General features: G+C 47.9%; 1 protein-coding gene across 4 annotated transcripts in view; it reads left to right on the forward strand.

The window, feature by feature from the left end:
• The window catches only part of PAX7 (paired box 7), an 89,462-nt gene that overhangs the window by 14,151 nt on the left and 50,450 nt on the right, over nucleotides 1-24,861 (forward strand). The gene's annotated exons all lie outside the window — the stretch shown is intronic.

The raw sequence follows: 24,861 nt of genomic DNA on the forward strand, positions 1-24,861 counted from the left end.
AAAGGAGCAGCAGAAAGTCCTTGGAAGTAGCGGGGAAATTCAGCCGTTTGGGGGACAGCAGCCCTCCGGGGGAAAGCAGCTCTTGAGGGGGTAGCAGCCCTTTGGGGGAAGGTTTTTTCTCCCCGTCCCCGAGCGGTTCAGCTTAGGAAATCTCTCCGATTCCCGATGATTTTTTTTCCCTCTCCCTTTGCCCATCGCCTCGTTTCCTCTCGGGGAGGTTGATTTTTCAGCCTCGCTCATTTCTGTTTGGTCGTTCTGTTTTGTTTTCTTTTCCCCTCCTTCCACGCGGGGAGTTTTGGGGCTTTTCCCCACTGAACAGAAGGGGAGAGAAACCCAACTTCGAGGATGCTGGAACGGCCGGACTCTTCTTTTCCCCATTAAACCGGGGACAAACCGGGTCAAGGTCGAGCTCCGAGGGTTGGGAATGGAAATGGGAACGGCTCGAAACTCACCCGCGGAGCCCTGGAAGGAGAAGTCACTCCGAGCCGACTCTTTTTAGGTTTAAGTCGCTGCGTTTTGCATGACTGCCTCATTAACCACCGCTGTGCGGGGATTTGCGGGCCGGGCTCATCCCGGTCCGTCGTGGACAAAAGTTATTTCAACCCTATCTGTAATTTATCTGGGTCACCTAGGGAGAAATCCTCCGGGCGAGGAGAGTCCTAGGAGCAGCACCAAAGGAGTCCCACAGCCCTTAATTACTCTTTAATCAACCTAACGCTGTGGTCCCTTTTAAGAGCTGCCTTTGGTGCGAGGGCTGCGTTTAAACATCTGCTTTCTGGCCGGGTTTGGGGAGCCAAAAACCTGTGCGAGCTTAAGGGATTTAAAGGTGTGAGCTGTGCGTATCGAGCTGGGCCCTATGAGAGTCCCTTTAGCTGCGGCCACAGAAGAATTAAACAAAGGGCGGTGGGGGTAACCTGGAGGCTCCCATTTAAACTACAAAAGCGCCCAGGGAGCTTAAATTCACCTTTTAGGCGAATTTATCACCGCGGGTGGAGCAGAGAGGATGATCGCGGGGTCTCCAAGCTGAGCAGCTCAGCTTCAAATCTAGCCTGGCTTTTTGGGGTTTCCTCTTTGCAGAAACACCCTGGGTTGTTGTTGTTGTTTCTTGTCCGTATAGCTTCACCTCCCCCTTTCCCCTCCCCCCTTTTATTTTTGCTTTCCCCTTATATAGGAAAACCCGGTGGATGTGCTGAGCTGGGCTCCCAGCTTTCCTCCCTGATTCTTTTCTCCTTAGCTTGGGTTTGGGGAAAGCTGCACGGGATCCCCTCTCTTTGCGGTCCTGCCGACACTTCGGTGTCTGGCATGGAAAGAGCAGCTGCTCGGATAGAGAATAAGTCTTAGAAGAAAGAGAAATCCTCGTAATCTTGGGACGTATATAATCTACGTCGCCCTGAATCCCAAAAGGCAGCGGGCCCGTCTCTCTGATTTATTTTTATGCTAGCCTAGTTTGCATCCCAAAGAAGTAAACTGCTATTTTTAACCACTGGTTTAAAGCTTAATTAAAAGCCCCTAAACTGATTGTTTTGAAAATTGATTTAGAGGAATTGCCCCAGGGCTGAGACGCTATCTAAGCCAAGTTGCAGTCCCAGAGCTCGCAGTGGTGTCTGAATCGTTAACCCCGCAGAGCCGGGAGTCTCCGGGGCTGGATGACACATGGGCTGGCCTGGCTCTCCTTGCACCCTCTGCAAAGAAAGGTCCTTTGTTAGCCCCGGCTACTGGTTTGCTCGGGTGGATCTCCGCTGGTTTCCTGGCGTTCCGAGGTTTAATTGAATTAAGGCAAGCTCGGAGATGCTGGTGACACCGGGACGGGGGAGCTTTGCCTTTCATCTGCTGGAAGGGAACGTGGCTGGATCGGGGGAAGTGGAATTTGGGGACGGGATTTCGCCGTTCGATCGATTTACCTGCTTAAAAAAAAGAACCCCAAACAACCCAAAGCAAGCGGGTGGGAGATGGAAGTTGGTTGAAGGCAGGGGGGGGGCTGCGGAAGGGAAGTGGCATTTCGGCCCCTTAATTAGATGTAAACAAGAATAGGGACGGGGCTCCGTGGTCAGAGAACTTGATTGTTAAGGGATTAACACCTAAGTAAACCAATAAAGGCTCTGCGGGGCTGGGCAGAGGGCTGAGGGCCAGGCAAGCCCGGCACACTCATGGGATCACCCCAAAACGACCCTCTCCGCCCTGCCAGCCACTTTAGGAGTCCGGTTTTAAGGCTTCGAGCCAAGGCTTGAGTTATTTTTTGCTGTCTGTGCAACTTGGAAAGCCCCCCTCGGGATGCTTCAAGGTGAGGAGCTTCTCGTTACCTGCACCCATCGCTCTAATGAATCGGGTGAATAAATGAACGGGAAGGGAGAGCCCGCCTATGGGGCTGAACCCCGTGCATCCATACGTAAATAAGACGGTCCATTTTGCACGGCAGCTTCCTTGGACCTTTTCAGTCTCTCTGGCCCTCCTTGGTAATAATTAAATAGAAATCCTTCAAAGCCAGCTCGAACGAAACACTCCTGGGCGTAGCTCGCCAGGTTGGTCTCCAACAGGGCTTTTGTGGTGCTTTCTTTTCCCCTCGGTTGGTATTTTCCCCCTCCCCTCTCGCTCCGGCCAGGCTTTGAGTAGATGGAGGAGTTTAACCTTTGGAAAATCAGGTCTGGCCTTAAGTGATGCGGTACCTGTAAGCCTCATTTCCATGGCTTTCTCGCCGGTGAGGATTTAGGTTTGAGAGAGGTACCTGAAAGGCTCAGAGTCAAACTGAGTTCAATAACTTTGCTCCGTTTTGTTTTCCTCCATCTCCTCAGCTTCCAGTGCTCTCTTTGCTCGGCTGGCAGGGCTAATATCGGAGCACTCTAGGGTGTGAGTATTTCTTCCTCCTGATTGCAAATAACCGAAAGATTAGCACCAGCAGCTGTTTGGAATTGGAACAATGGAGAGACCTAGGAAGTGGAGAAATTGAAAAAGGAGAACCCCCCTCCCTTTCCCTCCTAATCACCCAGCTCAAAGTTCACGAAGTCAGACTGCATGACTTAACATGACCTCCACCTCGGCTTCACAGGGCTGTTTACTTATATGAAGGTTGATGGGGGGAGAGACGAAAAGGGAAAGGGGGGAAGGGGGGGGGAAAGGAAAATAGCCGGGCGTTTAATGCAATTTCCAATAGAAATGAGAGGTTATTACGGCTCCGTTTGGTCTCTCTGCGTGCTGCAACCCCTTGCCCTGTGGGAGATGTTTAAGGGAGACCCTCTCCTTGCCCCTCAAAAGGGGAATTACCTCTTTCCTTTAGCTAGGGAGGGGTGGGTGCGGGTCCCTATCCGCCCCAGGTACCCATAGCTCCGTGCTGGGCTATGGGGCTGAGGAAGAGGTTCAGCTTTTGGGGCAGGGATTTGGGGTTTCTGCAGGTCCCTGCGCCGGCTGGTGAAGTGTGAGAGCGGCTGAGCTGTCAGGCGAGGTTTGAATGGGATCTCCTAATGGATTTGACTCGGAAATCTCGACTTGACCAGTTTTTTCCTCTTTAAAACAAACTCATTAAACTTGTCAACACTCATTAGGGCCTTAAAACGCTGAACTGGAGTCACTGGGGAGAGCGGTTGGTGGGGGGCTGCCTTGGGATAGGAGGTGGGGAAGGGGGCAAAGCAGCGGCTCCTCCGAGCTTGCGGGGATTTGCGGGGAGGGAGAAGGGGAAAAGAACCCCCTGCCGGCAAAATAAACGCCTTAAAAGAGAAATCAAGGGAGGAGAGAGGGAGCCGGCACGGGGATGGGGCCGGACTTTGCGTCGGTGCTTGGAAATAGGGGAAATCTCCGTGTTTTCACCCTCCCCCCGTCCATTTGTGGGCTCGCCTACAAAAAACGGGGCGGGAGGTTCGGTATTCCCTGAAGAAATCCTCGTTCACCGCGATTTGAGCTTTATTTTGGGGGTGTTGGGGGGGGGGGAGGGGGTCGTATCTGCTCGGCTGTGATTTCTGCAGTTGCCGGGGGAAGGTGGAAGTCGGGGGAACTCGGGGGAAAGGTTCGAGCCAGCATTCAGCCTTAAATCCTCTGGAAATGAGCCTGGGCTCCGAAATTCCTCCCCAATCCCCCTACCCAAAATATTTGGAGAGCTGTAAAACGAGGCGGAGATCGTCTTAATTCTGTCGGCAGGACGAAGAATTGCTCTCGGGTGCGTGTGTGCGTGTGAGCGTGCGCGCAATTAAACGCTGCGCATTTCTCCGTCTCTTGAATGGAGGTTTTGTTTGGGGTTGATTCAGATTTTTTTTCTTTTAAAGGGTTTATTCTGATGCTTTTCAAGCCTCGGTTCTCCTTTAAGGGGTAAAAAACAAAACAAAACAAAACACCCCCACCTCTATTAAAAAAAAAAACAACAAAAAAAAAAACCTTCGAGACCTTCTGTTATTCCCTTCTCTGAGAATGAGAACATCAGCTATTCAAGCGTATTGATGAACTCCCCCAAAAAGTTTATTAAGAGAAGCGAAAACAAAAGGACTAAAGGCCGCAGGCAACTGGACAGACAGTTTATAAACTAAGGTCCCATTGTCCCCCCGAGGCAGATGCATGAATACCTCTGAATGGGTCCCTTTGGAGTGACAAGATCAAGCCAGACAACAGCATGTTAAAAGGAAGGAGCGCTGTTTCTCTTTCTCCAGCCGAAAGATCTGCTCCCCCTACTCCTCCTGCATTAATGTACATCTGCAGGGGGAGGAATAAATAGCTCCTCAGGATCTGCGCCGCTCAGGGTTTTTATTCTTCCACCCCCAGCACTGGCTCTTTGCACCATATGCTCCAGATCAGCCTCCTTTCTCCTCAGCCTCCAGCCAGGCAGTCGCCTAAAATGATCCCCAGCCACTGCAAACTTTCTTCTCTCCCTTTCTTCCCTCCTCCTTTCCTTCCCTTTCGCTGCTGTTCAGATGGCGATTTATGGCCTTCCTCGCCTAGGAGATCCCTCGTGGTCAATTAGGTTTGCACAGAGCAATTTAACTAATAGGCTTTGATGGATTTATTTTATTATTATTATTGTTATTATTGCCGTTATTATTTTACCCTGGGATATTGGCCCTGTGCAGTCAGGACAAGGGAGGGAGGGAGCAAAGGTTGGCCAACCTGGAAGAATCCTGAAGCCGACGCCCAAACCTGCCTTAATTAAATTAACAACTGATTAATTAAAAGTCCTGAAATTGACACCAGGCCTTCCCTGGGCTCTGCTGTCCATGTCACCACTGGTGTGGGTTCTCTCCTGGCACCAGCCTCCTTGTTATGGAGATGGGGATGAGAGACGGTTGGGTCATACTGAGCAGTTTTGGTTCCCCCTCCTTGCAGAGCTCACAGCAAACTCTACAAGGCCCCATTCTGCCCAACTCTGCCTCTTTCACATCATTTCCACCTTTGCTAAGGCAAAGTTTTCAGAGCGTTAATGAGCGTTTGAAGCTTTATGATGTTGGGGCGTTTCATTGCCTGGATGGTGGGAAAGAGCAAGCTTTGCATCAACTTTGCAAGTTTTTTGCCCTCCAAATAACTTCTAGGGATGCAGCTGGCAACTAACAGCAGAGATTTACGCAGCCCAGTGGTGCTGACCTTCCCACCCCAGATTCGGGGCTCGGCGAGTCTCCCCTGCCCCTGTTGTCAGACTGGGAGCTGTTGGTGAGCCCTGCCAGCTGGGAACAACTCATCCCAAGGGCTGTGAGGGTGTATGGGGCTGGTAAGTGCCGTGATGGATCGGTCCAGCGCGTCCCTGGTGATGCAGGGGCCATATGCCTGTTTGCACGCCCCTAACAAGAGGCAGCTCTGAGTGTTGGGTTGGGAGGTCAAGCGATGATAATAATAATAATAAAATTACTCCCCCCTCACCCCCTTTCCCAGCCTCACTTTCCCCTCTGCAGCGGAAGATTTGCTATTTCATGGCTGGCTAAAGCCAAACTTCCCTCAAGGGGGTTATGTGAGTCGTGACCCCCACTAACCTGTGCTCAGTGCTCTCCAAAGGGTGCGTACTACTGGAGAGGCGACCCGAATGCAGGCTGGGCCACGAGGGCAAAACCAATCTATTAACAGCAAACTGAAACAGCAGCGGGGAGGAGAAACACCGAGCAAACATCTAAAATATCAAACTAAAACAGCAGAAGCGATTCTGCGTTGGGGAAATAACTGTTTCATCAGCTTGGGCAATCCAAAGAGCAGTAAGGAGCGTAGCAGGCAAGATTCTCTACATCCAGATGTGGTTCAGAGGTGGCCGTAGGATTTTACTCACATTAGTGATCGCTCTGCCTTCAGTGAACCCACTGATGGGCACAAGACCTGCACAAGTGTTCGAGGTCCTTACGTGCAGGAGTACTTTTATTATTTCCCTTCGGGGCTTCCATGAGGTCTCTTTGCCTGAAAGCACTGCAGGTGGGGCAGGAGGAGAGGGGAAAAAAAACCAAAACAGATGAGGAACCGATGGGATGAAAGACCAGCAGATTTGGGGTCGTTCCTGTCCCCACAGTGGCTCCCCGAGGCATTTGAAGGGAGAAAAAAGAAAAAGAATAATCAAACCAAGGAGGCAGTTAACCAGGCCAATACCCGGAATCCCAAAGTCCCATTTAGCTGCTCGCAGGATTATCACTTGTTGCTGATTCAAAACCAGCAGGTGTTGTCAGCTATTTATGATCACTGTTATTTCTACGGTGCCACTGGTGTGCCTGGCGTACGGCTGGCAGTCAGATGAGAGCCAACCTCTCCCCTGAGAAGATACCAAACTAAATCAGGCTTAGCACGGTGGCAGACGTTAACACACAGCATATGGGGACGAGGGGAAAAGTGAGGTTCAAATCCACAGAGATCCTGAAATCTCCAGGCGTTGAATCCTGCACCCATCAGCTGGTTAGTTCCCATTTGGTAGGAAAAGCAAAGGAACAGTCCCATATTTACACATGGGTGGAGAGCAGGGCAAGGTGCAGCACCTTGCTTTGCAGGCAGAGTGGATGGATGCTGTTTGCTTTAGGGAATGGAGTGACTTTAGAGCTGGGGATAAGCAAAGCGAAGCCACTTGCTCAGGTTCACAAGGAGTATCAGCAGCAAAGCCAGGGCTGGAGCTCCTGCAAAAAATCACTAAGCAGGGCTTTATCCACAGCCTTTTCTTTTCATAACCTGAGGGTTTTATGCAGGAAAATACCCATGATATCTGTCAGAGTTATAGATAAATACAAACCTGGAGATTTGGCTTTTATTATTATTATTATTATTATTATTATTATTATTATTATTATTACTATTATTATTTTCTTTAGAGATGTTACTTGTTCCAGCTTAGGCCTGCAAAGACTTGCATTTGTGGGTGACTTCATCCAAATGAGTCATCCCATCCCATCCCATGTCTGTGAGAGGATTCCCCATGTAAGCAGAACTGACTAATGCCACGTTTCTAGGGATTGGACCAGGCACCGGTAAGAAGCATTGCCCAGCTTCCAGCAAGGAGGCTGCATGGGGAAGGAAATCAGCTCTGCAGAACTCCAGCAGCCTCCTCCCTCCTCGGTCTTAAAAGACAAAAAGTCACAAACCAGCTAACTGGTTGCTGCTTAGCTGGCAGGGGTGTAAAATGCAAAGAGCCCCCTGTAGTTATTTGAAGAGGGCTTGGTCCTGCTGTAAAGCTCTATAAACTGGCCTCCTTCCCCCATCCCCTCCTCCCCGGCATGTTTTAAATGATTTTGGATTTTAATGCAGGGCCCGGAGCTCATTCCACCGTATTCATGGCATCAAACAAGAGGCTGCTGCCCCCAGCTGGGTTCCTTGAACTTAGAAGCTAAGCTCTACTCAATATTACCTTAATTAATTAACTAAAGAGACAATGGCTTTTGAGGTCTCACCTCTGTTTCCAGGGAGGGGGGTCTTTTGACAGAGCCCTGCCATAAACTAATTCGGAGTTCCAGCAAGGAGTCATAGGGGGAAGAGTTAAATGACACTATTTACTTGTTTACCAAGACAATTTATGTCATATTTGTTTTTCCCCACCTTCTGTCTGCTGCACTGAAAACTCTGTCGGGGGTGCAGGGGGAAGGAGGAGGAGAGAGTATTATTTGCATTAACCACTGAAATCAAAGCATGTTCCCATCTGAAAAACACCACTTCATAGCTCTTGGTATCTTCTTCTTTTTCTTCTTTTTTTTTTAATTTTAATTTACAAAAAGTTTTTGAAGCTTTCCAGGTTCAATATAACAAATCTGAGCTTTGATGCTTTAAAACCGCCATAAAGAGCTACAGGCAACATCACAGTTAACAAAAAAATATATATATTTCAAGGCTCCTGGGAGCACTTGCATCTTCTCTGAATGTTGTGGGGTTTTTTTGTTCATTTGCAAGCAAGCACTGAGTCGTTGGTTTATTCCACTCGAAAACAGACATCTCGTGTTTTGTATCAGCAAGAAAAACCTTTTAAAAGGTCACAGTGAAAAGTGACCATCTGGAAAATCTATCCAGGAACACGCAGGGGATGCACAGCAGAGCATCGCTGCTGGATTTTGGGTTGCCGTGCCCAAGCTGGAAGGGAACATGGTCAGTACTTTAGTAAGGAAAGTAAGGAAATCAGAGCGTGGCCCAGCTGTGACACTTACTGTCCCACGGGGAGCTCACAGCCCAACAAAGAGCACAACGTGTGTCTCATGAGCTTCCCCACCATTGGAGCCTCCCCCACCTTCCCAAGCTGTCTCGGTGCTGAGGCTGAACCCACTCGAGTGACGTTAAGCGGCTTCGCTTTGTGGAGTTTGGCAAAGTAGGACACAGGCTGTGGATTTGAGAAAGCCCTTTTGGTATTTTTGGGTCTGAGACCCACAAGCTGCGTATCTCCTATTATTTTACACGCTTCTGGGGGCAGCATTTCGATTATTTGGCAAATGATACAACTGTCTGCCCAATTTTGTTTGCTAAAAATCATCTGCGCTGAAACGTCCAAGAAATCTCATGAGTCCCAATCTGGAATGATGTTCCTTGTGAGCTGTGAAACTCGGATATTTCATAGGAGATTCTCCATTTGCATCAGAGAAGGGATCAGTCGCTTCCCTCTCCAATCCGTACGTTTCTGCTCTGGGTTTCATTGTGCAGAACTTTGGTTGGGGCGTGCAAAATATGTGTGTGTGTTTCAGAGCTCTGGGGCATAGGAGAACGCGGCCGTTCATAACCGCATCTCCCAATTTAAGGCATGCAGTTTTGGAGGCCTGGGCTCAGCCTCTGAAAATTCGGTCCTTATTGTCTCCTGTCTCAAATCTGCAATTACTTACGTCCATATTTAACTTCATGCACGTGATGGTTTGAAACACAGACATGCCTGAGAAGATATTTCACTGCAACCTCCTAGGAAAGGGAGCAGCTGAAAGAGTGATCATTAATTCAGTTAGCAGGGCAAGATTTCTTTCTATATTCATTTTAGCAGAGCTGTGCTCACATGCAAGGTTTAAGGGATGGGTTCTGCCATAAATGCGTGAGTCTGATGGACCTCTTTGAGTTTGCAGTGAAAACAGAACTTTAAAGCAACTGAATTTGATGTCACCACCCCTCCTGTTAATCTGCTAACATGCAACTTGGCCTGGCTCTGTATGTGCTGAGAATTTTGTCTAACAGCTGTGGAGCTGAGCAACAACTCTGAGCACTGGCTTTTTCTATTTGGCTCCAGCAGCAAATTGCTTTATCTTTGACCAAGCTACTTCTTCTCCCTCTGGCTTTGTTTTGGTTGCCACCCCTGTCCTGTCTAAGCAGAGCTTCTTACCTCCCGTTCATAGCATAGCAGGGAACTAAAATGACCAGCCTGCCTGGTTTTTACAATAATAACACAGAACACTGTTGGTTTAGCTAAATGCCTCCTGAGGCTACAAGATATTTAACAAACGTGTAAGCTACCTGAATTGGCATTCATTCCTCCCCGAAACGCAGGGCTGCTGCAGAAGTTACCAGCCATATCCCTGTCCCGTTCCTTTGACACCTTCTGTTTGATTCTGACTGGGCTGATCTGCCCCCCAAAACTTATCAGGTGCTCACGTTACTGGGACTACAAAACGAATTGCTCAGACCTCTGGCTTTGGAACAGCCAGTTTTCTTAGGGCTCACCTGAGACTGACCTGCATGTCAGACTGGAATTCGGACTTGAGGCAGGAACCCAAGGGAGAAAGCAAAGCCCACTTATAGAAGAGGGGAGAAAGGATGTCTTGTTATCAGTTAAGCACCTGGCTTGTGCCTTATTTACACAGCACTGCTCACGATGTACCTGTAAGTGGGACGAGAGGGCGAGGGGGCTGGAAACACTTTAGAAATGTAAATGCCGTCCATTTGTTTATGATTTTGTACCCCAACATGTAACCTGAACCCGATGGAGCCAAAAAAAGAATTAAACCTCTGCATGTTTCCTACCTCAAAAATACTGGAGCGAATCCAGGGGCTCTTGAAGGCAAATTATTCCATAAGGCTAAAAGAAAAAAGAGGAGGAGGAATTAGAAAAAGCAGGCTGACTTTTTGTATTCCTCTTTTCTTTTTTTCTTTTTTTTTTTCCCCTTCTCTCAAAGTTTTGAAAGAGGGCCCTTATTTGTTCTCCAACATCAATGGGCAACCCATGCATTTTCGGGAGCATGGCCAGCTAGCTCTGAAGCAAGCCCCACAATTTGCAAATAATTACATTTGTTCAGAGGATATTTGAGGACAGAAACTGAGTCCAAGGGAACAACATTTCTCAGTCCTCAGCGAGGACTTTTCATTTTCCATTCCTTTTCTTTTTTCAGGGAGAATTTTCTGCTCACATAATGTGAGTTTAACACCTCAGGATGAGCTTACTTGTTGCAATTATGCAGCTTGGGTTATTAAATAAGCTGTGAATATATTTTGCCATTAGCATTCTTGCACAGCGAGTCGGGTATTTTTTTTTTTTGGTATGTTTTGCTTTGTCTTTTTGTTTGTTTGTTTGTTTTAAATGCAGGGTATAATCAGCTTACATAGGGTAAAACTGACCTAGCTGGAGAAGTAGTATCAAGTTCTGCATGTCACAAATTGAAGGGTCACATGGAGATAGAGGTGCTGATTGGGCTGATAACACAAATCAAAAGCAGGGATGATGTAGGATGCTGCAATGTCACTTTTCTTACATGCCTGCTAGTTTTCACTTTATTTATTCATGTCCAACTCAAGGCAGTGGTGAGCCAATTATCGCAGGGCGTTGCAGATGTGTAATTTCTGTTTCTCCTGGAGAAAATACACCGATAGAACCATGCATAAACGTGCCTTTGTTCAGGAGTTGTACACCTCCTGTATAAAGTGAGGGAGAGGGCAGCACCTGGGGAATTCTATACATGTATATTTGTTTTGTAAAGTAGCAGAGGCCAGAACTACAGCCTGCAGGGCTGCGAGCCTACAGGGATATATAACGAACTGTAAATTAGAGCTGCCTCCACGTGTGATTTTTTACATATGGGCTATCCACGATCAAAGCATGTGTGTAACATCAACTGATGTCTAGATGGATAGATCTGTGAGCGGGGAATGGGCAGCTTGGGGTTACCCTGGCACTACTTTTGCTTTGTGCATAACCAGAATCAGCTCCGTGGCCACTAGAAATGAGAACAGCTCTGCTGAGACTGGGACAGCACGCTGCTTGGCCTTGCTCTGTGCTCTGTCCCATGCGTGCCACGCAGGAACGATGCTCCCAGGAATGATGATCCCACACTTGGGATCCATGTGGCCAAGAGGAAAATCTGGCTCTTACTCTGGACATGTGGATGGTCCTCTAGGACCAGAGGGAATGGTTTCAGGGGAGATTCAGGCTGGACATGAGGAAGTATTACTTTTCAGAAAGGGTGGTCAGGCACTGGAATGGATGCCCAGGGAGGTGGTGGAGGCACCGAGCCTGGGGGTGTTCAAGGAAAGGCTGGATGTTGTGTTGAGGGACGTGGTTTAGTGGGAGCGATTGGTAATAGGTGAATGGTTGGACTGGATGATCTTTTAGGTCTTTTCCAACCTTGGTGATTCTATGATTCTATGATAGCAGAGATATCCGCTTCCTTATCCTGGTGCCACTGGTCTTCTTGGTTCTTCCCACTCCCCTATAGCTTTCCTGCACAGCTCATGCACTGAGGTGACAGTATTTTGCTCCGGGCTAGCTGAAGATGCTCAGAGCAGTGCTTTAGCAGTGCTGAGAAAGCCAGCTGAAAGGCTGTCAGGTCTCCAGACCTTTATCCAGTCCCATTATCCTATGGATCTAGAAGTAAGCAGCGCTGATAACTCCATGTTGCTGCAGAGCATGAGCCTGGGACACCCCTTTCTAGGGGCCAGCACGGCCTTTTCCCAGCATCACTGCCAAGTAACACGCTTTAAAAACAGCCTCTCAGAACAGCAAGGGAGTTTTGGTTGTTGTTGGTTGTGTGTTTTTTTTTTGTTGGTTTTTTTTTTTTTTTTGGCTAACTTTATCATTGCCCAAGCATGCCTCTAAGTGTCAGCTTGACATAATATGTAACAGTAATTAAGAAATAAGCCTCTTGCCCGGTTTCACAGCAATCATTTAGCTAAGTAACTACCATGGTCCAGTGCCTCAAAAATCACCATTAGCCCACGCCACTTATGGCCATAAAATTTCTTGTTTTCTGCTTTTCATCGGACTCACCCTGGAATCTTCGTTTTGCTTTATTTATACATTTGCACTCAAACAATGGCAATAAACCCATTCCCAGAGTGTTGCAAATCAGAAATTTGTCCACATTTTTTCCACCACCTTCCTGGGTGAAGCTGCCTTTTGCTTGGGAACGGCGGTGGCTGGAGGCAGCTGGGCGGGGGGGCTGGGTGTCGCTCGGAGATTGATTGGTGCTGTTGGAAGTCGCTGGGATGGGGCAGAGAGGGGGAGCCGGGAGGAATCTGGCATGAAAAGGCAGTTTGTGGTGACAGGAGTTTCTTTTGAAAGACCTGATTGAATCAGACCTGAGGCGGGAAGAAACGGCTGTTGCCTTCATTGAGTTTTTGCTAACTTTTCCCCCCCTCCTACTATCGAGGTTTTTCGGTCCGGGCTTTTTGCTTTGTTCTGTTTTAATGTGTCCTCTGCTGTTTAAGCTGGAAGAAATAAGCACGGGGTCCTGCCTGCAGAGTGAAAAAAAGATCAAGTACATCTCACTCAGTCGGTAGCAGCCCGCGAGACATATTTTGCACCATTCTAAACCAGCGGACCGCTAATTCTAACAAAGCCCGCGATTTTCGCCCACTATTAGGAATTTAGCCTCCATAAATTACAATTAACACTCTCTGCAGACAACTCAATGGACTGGATCGGGATGCTGTAACACAAAACGGCGTTGCCTTCGCTGGTGAAATTCGCAGAGAAAGCCGCTTGCTTTCCCCCGGGGACGGCGCTTCTCCCCTCACATCCCAGCAGCCAAACCATTTTCACAGACGATACCAAAATCTGTGACGACACAAGGAGCTGAAGGACGTTTTCTCCATTTCAGACTCTCTCCATTGCCACTTCAGCCCAACCAGGGCCACCTCCTGCAGACCCGGTACAGATTTTCCTGGGCGGCCGACTTAGGAGCAATGACTGCTCACTCAAGCAAGCGCCAGCTGGCATTACGGAGATTTACCCCCAGTGACATCTGAATTGAGCTCTGAGTAAATGCCCTCGTATTTGGTCCACTCGACTTCAGAGGGAGTTTTGTCTGAATCAAAAGAAATAGGGATAGAGGGAAAAAAAAAGAAAGATTTTAGGACTTAGCGGTTAGAGAAGCCGGAATGCCTGGATTTCCCTCTCTTGTGGCATTTGGGCACTGAGGAAAGCGCTGGGACTTAAACTGAACTATCAGCTTTTGAAGGAAAAACTCTCCCTGGCAAGAGCAGCCTTGGGCTGATGGACGTGTGCCGGAGATGACCTACTAAGTCTTTTTTTTTTTCTCTTGCTGTTAAGTTTCCTCATCCCCAGCTCCTGGGTTATTCAGAGTTATGCTGCTAAATTTCTCCTGGCTAAATTCCTTATGCCAGCATCTCTCTCTCCAAGGAGACATCAAAACCCTCCCTCTTCCTGCCTATGTAACTGCAACTCCCTCGATCCTCTTCTTCTTCATACCCTTCACCCTTTTGGAAACGTTTATCCAACTTTCCCTCAGATATTACTGACCCCCACACTCACAGCGAGTGGAGATGCTCCTAATCCCTTTCTAAGGACCTAAGCAAGGTCCTCCTGTCTCTTAGCTATGGGAAAATGGAGCATTCTCTAACCCCCAAAGCTCTTCTCCAGCCCTTCCCAGTCCTCCTCCAGCCTCCTCAGCCCTGAGCCCCTTGACTGAAGCCCTGTTAAGGAGCACTCATTGATGCCCTCAGAAAATGGCCACCAAGCATCCAAGGCGCCTCCTGCTACTGGCTCCTTCTGCCACACCCAGGCGAGGCCCATCCTGATTGGCTGCGCTGCCCGCAGGGGGTGGACCCACGGGGCGGATAGCCAATGGGAGCGCAGCCCCTCACCTGAGGTGAGCCAGGTGGAGGGAGGCGGGAGCTGCCTGGCTCTGCTTGCAGAGGTGTCAGTTCAAGCTTTCCTTGGCTGTGCTTTATTTCTTGCTTATTTCTTGTTCTACACTCCTATGCTCACACATCTACACACCTCTTGACCTTACTGTGGCCCCGGGTTGCCATGCTTTGCAGGCACGAGTGCAACAACAGCAGTGCACAGTGAGCAAGTTCAACCTCTGCTGCTCTCTCTGAAGCACATCACAAGGGCTGGGCTTTGCTTTTTCACAGCCTCCAAAGGCATAACTTGTGCTTTTCCACTCTTTTCCACCCCTTTTATCACTGCTCCCACCACAGTTGTGTAAGGGGTGTTGCTGCCTGCTGACTTTTCCACTCGTGGTGCTCAGCTGCTGCAGCACTCCATGTCTTTTCAGCCTCTCTTTTCCAGAAACAAACAAACCCCCGAAACCAAATCAAAAACAACAGAAAAAAATGCAGCCAAACTGGGTTTTTGTTGTGCATCTCCTTGGCATCGCCCTGGCTTCGCATTATAGCACGATGCAAAACGAATGCTCTGGACATCAGTGGCACTCAGGTATCACAGAGAACCTCAGAGATGCAATTGCATTCCAAAACTTGTCTATTTACCCCTGTGGTTACTCACCCTAGCCCAGTTTCTGTTCTACACACCTCGTCTCTCACGGTCATTTGGAGCACAGCAAAATATCTTGCTTCTTCTACGCCTTCTTTACCTCTTATGGCCTATGGGGATGTGAGATGGAATGCGAGGTGCAGAATTTTCTGCATGTTGAGCGCCCCAGATCTATCCATTGCCCCCTTTAGACATCACATACAGCAGAAGGAAGCATGTTAGAAGCTTTATATGTTATTCTATGCTCTATATTAGCCTTTCCCATGCTTCTCAGCATTGTTATTTAGACGTATGCCTTCACTAGTATGCTGCCTGTACTGCCCCATTTCAATTTACCTGACCATTTAGGCTTTGAAAGCACTAGATGAAAACATCTGAGCTTAATTTCTATCTCTAAGCTTACAGAACAGGACTTAGAAACTGCTAAATCAGTGCCTTTTTGTTTGCATGTCAACAGGCGAAATGTTAAAACAACTGTGTAAGTGCTTCTGCACAGCAAGCCAAGGAGGGGTGAAGATGGAAAAGGGGATTCTGGCCTCATCTCATGAATATAAAAGGATTTCTAATAAATAATAGTTATTCATGGTCCTGTTTAGATAGCTTCTAGTTCCTCTCAGACTTTGGGTTCTCAGAGCAAATCTTGCCAGCAAGCAATGAAGAGTTTGCAGTGTTTTTGGGAGACCTTTTCCAGCCTAGGCCTTCAGACTGAAAATATATGAACTTTTAGATGCTGCCTACAATCTGAGTAACTATTTTTTAATGAAGGAAGTGATTTTTTTAATTTCCATTTTGGCACAAGTCGTCCATAAGTTAATTGGCACTAGGAAATCACCATTGCTTCCACTGGGTGATGGTGCAGGAGGTAATAACAGGGTAGTCTGCAACTCCACTGGGAAGCATCTGCCACTGGGAACTGTCGGAGGAAGGACTGTGGATATTAAATGAACCATTTATCTCTTTTGTTATAAAAACTCCTATTTGAATGCGTCAGCAGAGGGTGACATTGTGCAGGTTTGGGATACAATCTTGAGTGCCATCAACAAAAATGTGGAAGTCCGAGTGCTTAGAATCCTTCCAATTTGAAGGGAGTAGGCTAAGTGTCTTGAAAATTGATGACAAAACATAAGGAATTATTTTGATGTCGCATAACTCTGAGCTGCAAAGATATTTAAAATCTAAATCTGATTTCTGAGACTAAAAATTCTTGTTTTTAGAAATCCTGACACTTTATTTATTTTTAACATCAACGATATCCACCTCATCTAGTTTGCACGTGGCTTCGGATGGGAACTTCAGCTTTGGGGAGGGAATCTCTTGCCTCTTAGTATGAAATTGATCCGATTGAAACTCTGCAGGAACATAAAGCAACAGAGATGTTAGACTGCATTTGTAGTGAAGAAAAATTAGTGCCGTTCCTACCACTCTTCCAAGGTTGGCTGTGGATGGCTATGAACTAAACGAACTTAGGCAGCATGTAAATGTTTGTAACCCGTCTCCCAAAGAGCTCGTGTGCTGGGTTGGGCTGATAGCAGCCGGTGGAGCAGGTACCATGCATTTTCATGGCTCTGTGCACCACCTAGCACGGCAAAGCTCCCATGGAGTCAGCACGAGGCCGAATCTTTCATAATCAATGAGGGAAAGATTGTTCGTAGCTACAAAGGGAGCGCTCAGTCTCACTGGGTTGAGATGGGTGCCTCCACCTAATACTAAGTAGGTGCAAGGCATGTGCTGCTCTTTGAAAGTCTTTCCCAGATCTATCAGCATCTCGCACAGATCGCAGAGACACAGTGTGCAAAGCGTGCCTTTAAAAGGCCCAGTCATGGCCCGCGCCACGAGGTTCAAGGCTTGCTGGAACTTCTTGAGTTGTGTCTATGTGTCAGCTGTCCCCGAGCCCAATACCGAACAGGGGACAATACAGACAGATAAGATAATGGATGAGAAGGGAGTGGAAAATCTATCCTGCATTCTGGTGGCATTTCTAATAGCGATAGCGCTGGCAGCATTGGACCGAAAAGCGTATCCAGCACAAAGGGCTGGTAAGTCCTCTCCAGCTCCCACTGTGACGCTAAAGCCGGTTGCAAATATCCAACGCTGGGGCCCCTCGCAGTGGGGAGTGGGACGGTGGCTACGTGACCCAGGGCAGCCCTGCCATTCCCAGGATGGGGCTCAGCTCCCGCTGCTGCCAGGCGCTGAATATCCCGGTGGGGTTTCTCCCCAAAACCACAGCAAGCCCAGGGTTAAAATTAATAGCCAGCATCCAGCTCTTCGGCGTGCATTTTACCCAAGTTTCACGTCTAGGTTTGTTGCTCGCTCTTCTGACGGTCCCGTAGTTTATTTTACATCCTGCAAGTTGTTTTAATGTTGACTTGTCTGTTTAGAAAACCAGCAAAACAAATAAACACTCCAGCTTTCAAAGGGCACCTTTGATTTTAGACCTTTGCTGACCTGTTGAATGTGCTAGATGACATCTGAATTCTCTGTTTAGTAGAGGGCTCTGCTTTGCTACTGCTGCTTGTGGCTCTGGGGTTGTCCACCAAACTCGTGCAGCCCAAGAACTTGTTCTGTCTGGGATTTCTGAAGCATGAAATGGGAATCTTTAGGCATGGAGGAAAGTGTTAAAGTAAGAAGGGCAGGCTAACCAATTACGTGAATAATGTGTTAGAGCTGTAGGTGATATTCAGCAAAGTGATGTCTTTCAAAAAGGAATGTTTTCACCTGACCAGGAGTTTGGGGCTTGATGTAGGAGTTATGCAGCATGTCTGGCAAGGAACCAGACCAAGTCACAAATTTTTGGGGTGTTATAATCTAAAACTATCAGCTGGTGGATGCAGCAGCTGTTTGGGAGCCGGGACATCCACATTTTATTTCCAGCATTGACTCAGACATGCAAAACGAACTCGTACCACCTATTTCCCTTGCCTGGTCCTTCCGCCATCATTTGTCCGTGTTTGTTCAGCACAGTGTAAAGCCCCCACCAAACCCCAGGTATGGGCTATAGGGAAGACAGAAATCCAGGTATCAGTTAATGCTTCACACCCCAAAACAGGGAGAATTTGGGCAATGCAGGCAACTGCATTTTTGAAGTGTTTCAAGTGCTTCAAATTTCAAGGGAGGTAATTTCTTAATTTAGCTAAGCCAACTCGCTCTGTCCCAAGAGAAAAATCTCCATGCTTGCACCCTGAATGTCCTCAGCGTGCAGAATGAAATTATTTACCAGCTGAAGAAGTATGAATATCAAAAGGTTCATTAAACATTCCAGCTAATTTTCTCTGGTCTGTAAAATTCGGTTGGGAAGAAGGGCTGGATGAAAGGGGGTTAGGCTTTTGCATGGTCACTGCTCAGCTTTCAAAACTGTACGCGGCGTGGAACTAACTCACATATCACCGAGCCCCTTGGAGGGTGAGCGATTCTCATGCGGGCTCATCAGTAGCTGGAAAAATATTTTTCTTCTGACTCTTTGCTCCCTTGCTGTGTCTGTTCAAGCTGAGATTGGGAATTTCCTTCTCGTAACACTTCGCTGCTTGGTTTTCTAGTAGTTTTCTTTGGGCTTCTGTCTTCTTTTTATTGAGTGTGTGCTGCTAGTACCTGTCTTTGCTTAGAGGCTGTTTGGTTGAGAGGTGGTAGCAAATCCCACGTGTAGCTCCTGAAATATTTTTTGCCCACCACTTTGCTGACTTAGAAGACTGCGTGTGTCCATGCAGCTTCCAGCACACAAATGCTCTCAAATCTGCACAGCAGTTTTCGCTGGGGAACCAACTGATGTTCGAGACCTTATAAACCCTCTACTTCACATTGGAGGAAGAGGAAGATGCTGCTTGTTATCTGCCACAGCTACACCCTGTAGCAGGTCACAGAGCATTAATATTTCTGTGTGGTGCTTCTGTTTCTAGCCAGGTGTGAATGGCACCAAGATTTGTGCCCTCTAAACAGCGTGGCACAGCTCCTGGCTGTCTTGGATTCTATGCCTGGCACAGAATGGTCATCACTGAACTGCAGCAGGAGCAGAGGCTTCTCTAAAGATCCCAGGGCTGTCAGCCACGCATGGGGGGAAATAAAAAGATCCAGGTGGTTTTCAACCTCTTCTCACATCACAGCATCATGTTGAAATGTTAAATTCCTTAATGGAAAAAAACCTGATCAACTGATTTGAAAGCGAAGCCAAGCTTCTCATTTCAGGTCCCATTCAATTGTTTCTATTGCCCGAGATTAAAATCTTTCATTTATTTAAAAAGAAATAAAAAATAACATAAGCAGCCCAAGCAAGCAGGAATGATTTAAAGTTATTCTGAAGCATTTTTGTCTCCCTGCATTTGGGGAATTTGTCTGGAAAACCAAAAACCTCAGGATCTGCACAGCTGTAACCAAAGTAAAGGTAGTTACAAATGTACCTGTTCCCATCACAGTTTGACATGCAAAGCCACTATTCTGTACTTAATCTGTATGTATATACAGATATATTCTGTATTTAATCTCTCCATTTGGTAAGAGAACAGCACTGTTGAACATATCCCTCTGCTTTAATGATGGTGGGAAATATGTTTTACTTTGCTCCTCATCTTGAATTCCTAAGCAAGAAGGTTTCAGCTTCTGCTGCATGTCTGTCAAGGCACAGTTGCTTCGTAGGATCACAGTCCCAGAGGGAAAGAGATCATTGCAAGCCCCTGAAAGACCCCTTGTTATATTTTAAAATAGCTGAAGAATGAAGTCATGTATCCTGAACATTCTTGGCAGATAAAAACCACAGAAAGTCATGCATATGCAGTTATCTACCTCCCAAAAACTGCTCTGTAGAGCTGGTGCTGGACTTGAAAACTTAGTTTCTCTAGGTTGATCGTGGCCTCATGTCACAGTTGTGTCCTGCTTTCACTGGGACCTGTTCAGCACAGCTCTGCTCCTGTGCTGGGTTTGCTCACCTTCTAACACACACCTGAGGCTCTGAGTGCTTAATTCAGAAATACTATGTTCTGTCCTTTGCAGCAAAACTAAAACTTCAGAGCTGTGATCTGAGTGGAAATGGAGGCTGTGGACATTGCATAGTCTTTAGAGAGCCTAACTCAGCTCTGAGCTTCGCACAGATGAGCTCTGGTGGGGCGAGCTGCCTCTTCTGTCTCAGCTGGGCACGTTCACTCTGAAATCTAATGGTGGAAAGTGTCGGCAGAGCAAACATTTTGCAGCCAGTGTTAACAGGCATGAATTAGCATGTAAGTCTGTCGTGATGCTGTGTCTGCTCTTCTGGGGAAGCATCCTCTTACGGTGTTGGAAGGGGCAACCGTGCTAAACAGCATCCTGCTGGCAAAACAGGCTCTTGTCGCTCTGGGCTGGAGGCTTTGCTGGTAGCTGAGAACTTGTCACTGGCTGACGTCTTTCAGCAGCATCATATAATAAACAGCAGAGTGCAAAGAAGCAGGATATTTGCTCCCTGAAGCAAATGTCCACCAAGCAGGATGTAATATTGAACAGGTGAGCTCGGATTTTCCTTTAGCTTCTGGGCTCCTGTCCAGCTCAGTTCCCAGCAGAGAATCCTTGCCCCAGGACCTGGAGAGGATCTGTATGCCACTCGTCCTCACCGGCAGCCAAGAGGAAAAGCAAAAAGACACGAAGCAGTTACTCGGACAGCAGGTAGCAGATCTGTGATGCTGTTTTTTTGGCTGTCTGCTCCCAGCTTGTGCTACCGCAGCCCCCACTTGCTCTGAGCCACCTCCTCCCCCCCTCTCCACCCCAAGCTTATTTCCCGGCCGCTGGAGGTTTTAATATTCAAGCCGTACCTTCCACATGAGCTGTGCTGAAGAGTTGACGTGTCGGAGTTTATTGATATCACATCGGGCTGCGCAGGGCTGTCAGCTGCACATTCAGCCTTCAGCGACCCCCTAAGGTGCGGGCTCTGGCAGCTCTAAAGGAATCTGCACAAAAAACGCCTTTTTGTTTTGTCCAAGGTGAGACAATGCTCACAGGGCCCTGCACCAGATGACAGGGCTGATAAAGGACCAAGCGGCGCAGGGATATCTTTCTTTCTTTTCGCTCCTTCATTCAATCCTTCTTTCTGTCACTTGCATTCTCTCCTCCCTATACTTTTCTTTCTTCTCTTTCTTCTCGCGACTCGGCGAGCAGAGAGCAGCACAGACAAGCAGAGGGGTTCAATTGCAGGCGAATGTCACAGTCCGGCTTCTCAACACGTTTTCAGCTTGCTGTTGGCCAACTTGACGAGGGGCACGCTCTGCTTGCTGGGCCCTTTTCTCTTCTTGCTCTATACAGTCACGTACTTTGGTTTTCTCCCCATGGGATGAAATTAATGTAAAGCCTTCTGTGTGTGCGTTGGGAGAAAAGCAAACGGGGGGGATTGGTGTTAAGCAGTAGGAGCAGTAGGAAGGCAGCAGAGAGAACAGAGAAGCAGTGGAAGTAGCAGTGAAGCGAGAGGATGTGTGCACACATAAAAGCACAAGGACTCAGGGAAGGGAGGGAAACAGAAGAGGAGAAATGGAATCTCCCAGGACACCTGCCCTAATGACTCTTATACCCCTCTGTTTGCACAGACATGGTAGAGTGCAAAGCAAAGGAAGCAAAGTGGCTGCTCGTGCCCACTCTTGTACACCTCTTGGCTTCAGGCAGTCGCTCTGACATTCAGATAAATGAAGCAGGGCTTGCAAACAGCGGGAGGAATGTGTTTCTCATGTGTGGTTAAGTGGTCTCTGGTGCCTCATTCTCACAGGCTGGTTTTTCAGGGTTGGGAAAGGTTTATGAGGTTAAATTTGTTTATCTTTCCTGAAAGAGTCTTATATTGAAAGGTCTTTAACTTGATGTATCCAGCCAGGGAGGCCAGAGCTGGAACAGCAGAGGAACTACAGGACAAGATTAAGGGCCATTGGCAGAGCTGTATAGGAGATGGGGATGAAAATAAAAGAGGGTGTTGCAAATTGGGATGCAGGAGCAGCGATAGAGCTGTGCAGGGACCCCAGGGTAGCAATAGCAAGGCAACTATCAGCTAGGATTGAGACATGTTGGCAAAACATGCAGTAACAGGACAGGGACAGGAAGGAGGGCAGGATTGCAGAGGTTTTCACAGGCAAAACCTGGATTTGTGCATCACAATAGGATGCTTGGCACCAGAGACAGCACGCCTGTGTGTGTGTGATGTGCTGAGCGTGCTATATCAAGTGGGTTTCACTCCAGATCTGGAGGAAGGTGAATTTGACTTTAGATATCGGAGACGGCGCTTCTTGCTCAGGCAGTTCAGGGAAAATTCTGAGCAAAAAGCGTCGGAAGTGGCTAAGGACTAAGATCAGAACCAAGGAAGAAAGGCAGAAGAGAGCCCAGGCAGACGACAAGCGCCTCTGGGCAGCTGGGAGTCTCGCTCCCTTGGATCTGAATTGTTTCTGTGAAGGTGTTTGTACAGCGCAGTGCCTTTTCTATGATGGTATTTGTACCTCTGGGCACCCTCAGAAGGTGGCCATAACGCGTGCAGGGAGCACTGAGGTATTACATTGTGCTTGGAACGAGGAGTCCAGCTGGTGTCACGCGCTCCTGGAGGCTCACCCCCTTATTAGAGTGGCTGTGATGTTAGAGATGCTTTGCTTGCTGCTATGGGAGAACAGACGTGGCTGGAGCACGGGCTGAGAGCGAGGAGAGGCTGCATGCTGCTTGGGGCTGCGATGTATTGCTGCCCTGCTACCAGCTGGTTTCCCTTTGCTTCCCATTTTTGGGAGCACTATCGATGCCTCTCGGACGGCATCAATTCAAGTCGGGCAGCCAGCAAGCCCCTGCTGGACCCCGTGCCTGCCACAAACACGCAGCTATGAATATTGAAGTGAAAAAGGGGCCTTTTATGGACTTCACAGATGTGCTGGGGAGTTGGGGCAGGCCTCATTACCTCGGGGTTCTTTAAAAGGCCAAACAAAAACCAGAAGAAAGAGTGTTAAGGGTAGAGGGGGGCAGGGAGGCGAGAACTAGAAAAAAGTTGAAAGAAAAGAAAAGACGACTGGAGTTGATGGATATTCCATCTGTTTATGTTCAGACCAGTGCTGGGAATTAACAAAGGCTGTTGGAGACGTAGGCTCTCTTTCTCCCTCCCTCCCTCCCTATCTTTCTCCAAATGTTCTGGATGATTTGGTTTTGTTCGCTGCTCGCAAGGAACAGAGTGGGGTTGTGTTTTGTTGTGTTGGTTTGTTGGTTTTTTTTTTTTGGGACCATGTGTCTTTGCATAGGGGCTCTGCAGCTGGTACCCGCACTGCCAGACCCTGATTTGCAGTAGGAGCTGCAGGGGCCCCGATGGCTCTCATCACTTTCACATGCAGAGTAGATGGAGTTTCCAGGGACAGATCCTTCCACACAGAGAAATGAGTGCAGTTTTTTGGCTTTCACCAGAGCTGCACACCAGTACAAGGGAATTTGTTCCACCTATACACGTGGCACGGGGATGATCAGCTGGTTAAGGATGCGATTCCTGCTCCCTGTGGGGTTGGAAAAGCCTTCACCCAACTTAACTTCCAGCTTCAAGGCGAAGGTTTGTGCCCAACATGAACAGGGTCACCTGGGACAGCTGCAGTCAAGGCAGGGGAGACTGCAGACAGGAGCTGCTGGCTGCATTTTCGCCCAGTGCAAGTTCCACATTGGCAAGAAGCTTTTTGTGATGAATGACTCTCCCAATGGAAAACAGGGGCGTTAGCTTCTTCTTTCCAAAGTCCACTGGCACTCGACTAGATCTGAGCCCAGAAGTCACTTATTCAAGGAGATGTAGAGATTTCACGCTGGAAAATGGAGGTGAATTTTGGACTTCTGTGCATCTGAGGCTGGCATCCAAACCAAGAAGTTAATCTTGCATAGAGGCATGTATGTTCATATGGTCAAGTGCAGGCTGAGATTCTCCCTGTCCATGCCAGGGGGGCTGTAACTAGGTGACCTTTAAGGTCCCTTCCAACCTAAGCCATTCTATGATTCTGTGATATGATTCTACGAGAGTTTTCTTAAAAGCCCCAAACCAATCTGAGTTGTGAGGCAAATTCTGGCAGAGCTGGGAGGAAAATAAATTTGGGGTGAGTGTCTGGGGCGGTAGGACAGCCAGAACCAGGTAAAACTTGGCATACTGGTCCAGATCTCACCTTAACATCTTCAAGCCTTTATTGGGGTTCACCTCTAGGGTGAACCCTTGGGATTTGGACATGAAGAAATTGTCCAATTGCTCGTCCTAAGCCAGAATTGTGCTGTGCTTCTTGCTGTGGCTGGCCTGATGTGTGTGCACTTGGCACCTTTTGCATATGCTCCATTCTCATCTATTCAACAGCCTTCCTTCCTTTCCCCCTCCTTCCTACAGCTTCTCCTTCCACAAAAGGAGAACCTTATTCAGAAGGACTCGTAACGTGATGAGGGAAGACCTCTGTCTTTGACACCCATCTTTCCATATTCCCCCCTAGGCAGAAACTCTCTCTGCCTGTATCCCTCTGCAAGTGCATCATCTTCATTGTGAGTATTAATTCCAAGTTGTAAAGCCCATAACGGGCATCACCTCCATCTGAGGTTTGGTTACAGCTAGCCAGTTCAGTGCCTGAATAAAAAAAACACATATAAAAAAAACACCCAAACCTTTATCTCCTGAGGTCCCCACGCTAATGCTTTGCTGAACACCGCAGTCCCCAGCTGAGCTGTAAATGACTTTTTCATTTTCCTAGACCTGCTACCCAGTCTGTTTGGTATTCAAGGGCACCCCACCAACAGGCACTATCATTCTGCTTGGGCCGAATTACTTGATTAAAACGCATATCAACTATTATGTGATTCGTTTTCTGCCTCTGCTCCACACCACAGCCCTCTAAACT

Source organism: Tympanuchus pallidicinctus, unplaced genomic scaffold, assembly GCF_026119805.1.
Source record: "Tympanuchus pallidicinctus isolate F22 unplaced genomic scaffold, pur_lepc_1.0 scaffold29, whole genome shotgun sequence".
NCBI classification, from domain to species: Eukaryota; Metazoa; Chordata; class Aves; order Galliformes; family Phasianidae; genus Tympanuchus; species Tympanuchus pallidicinctus.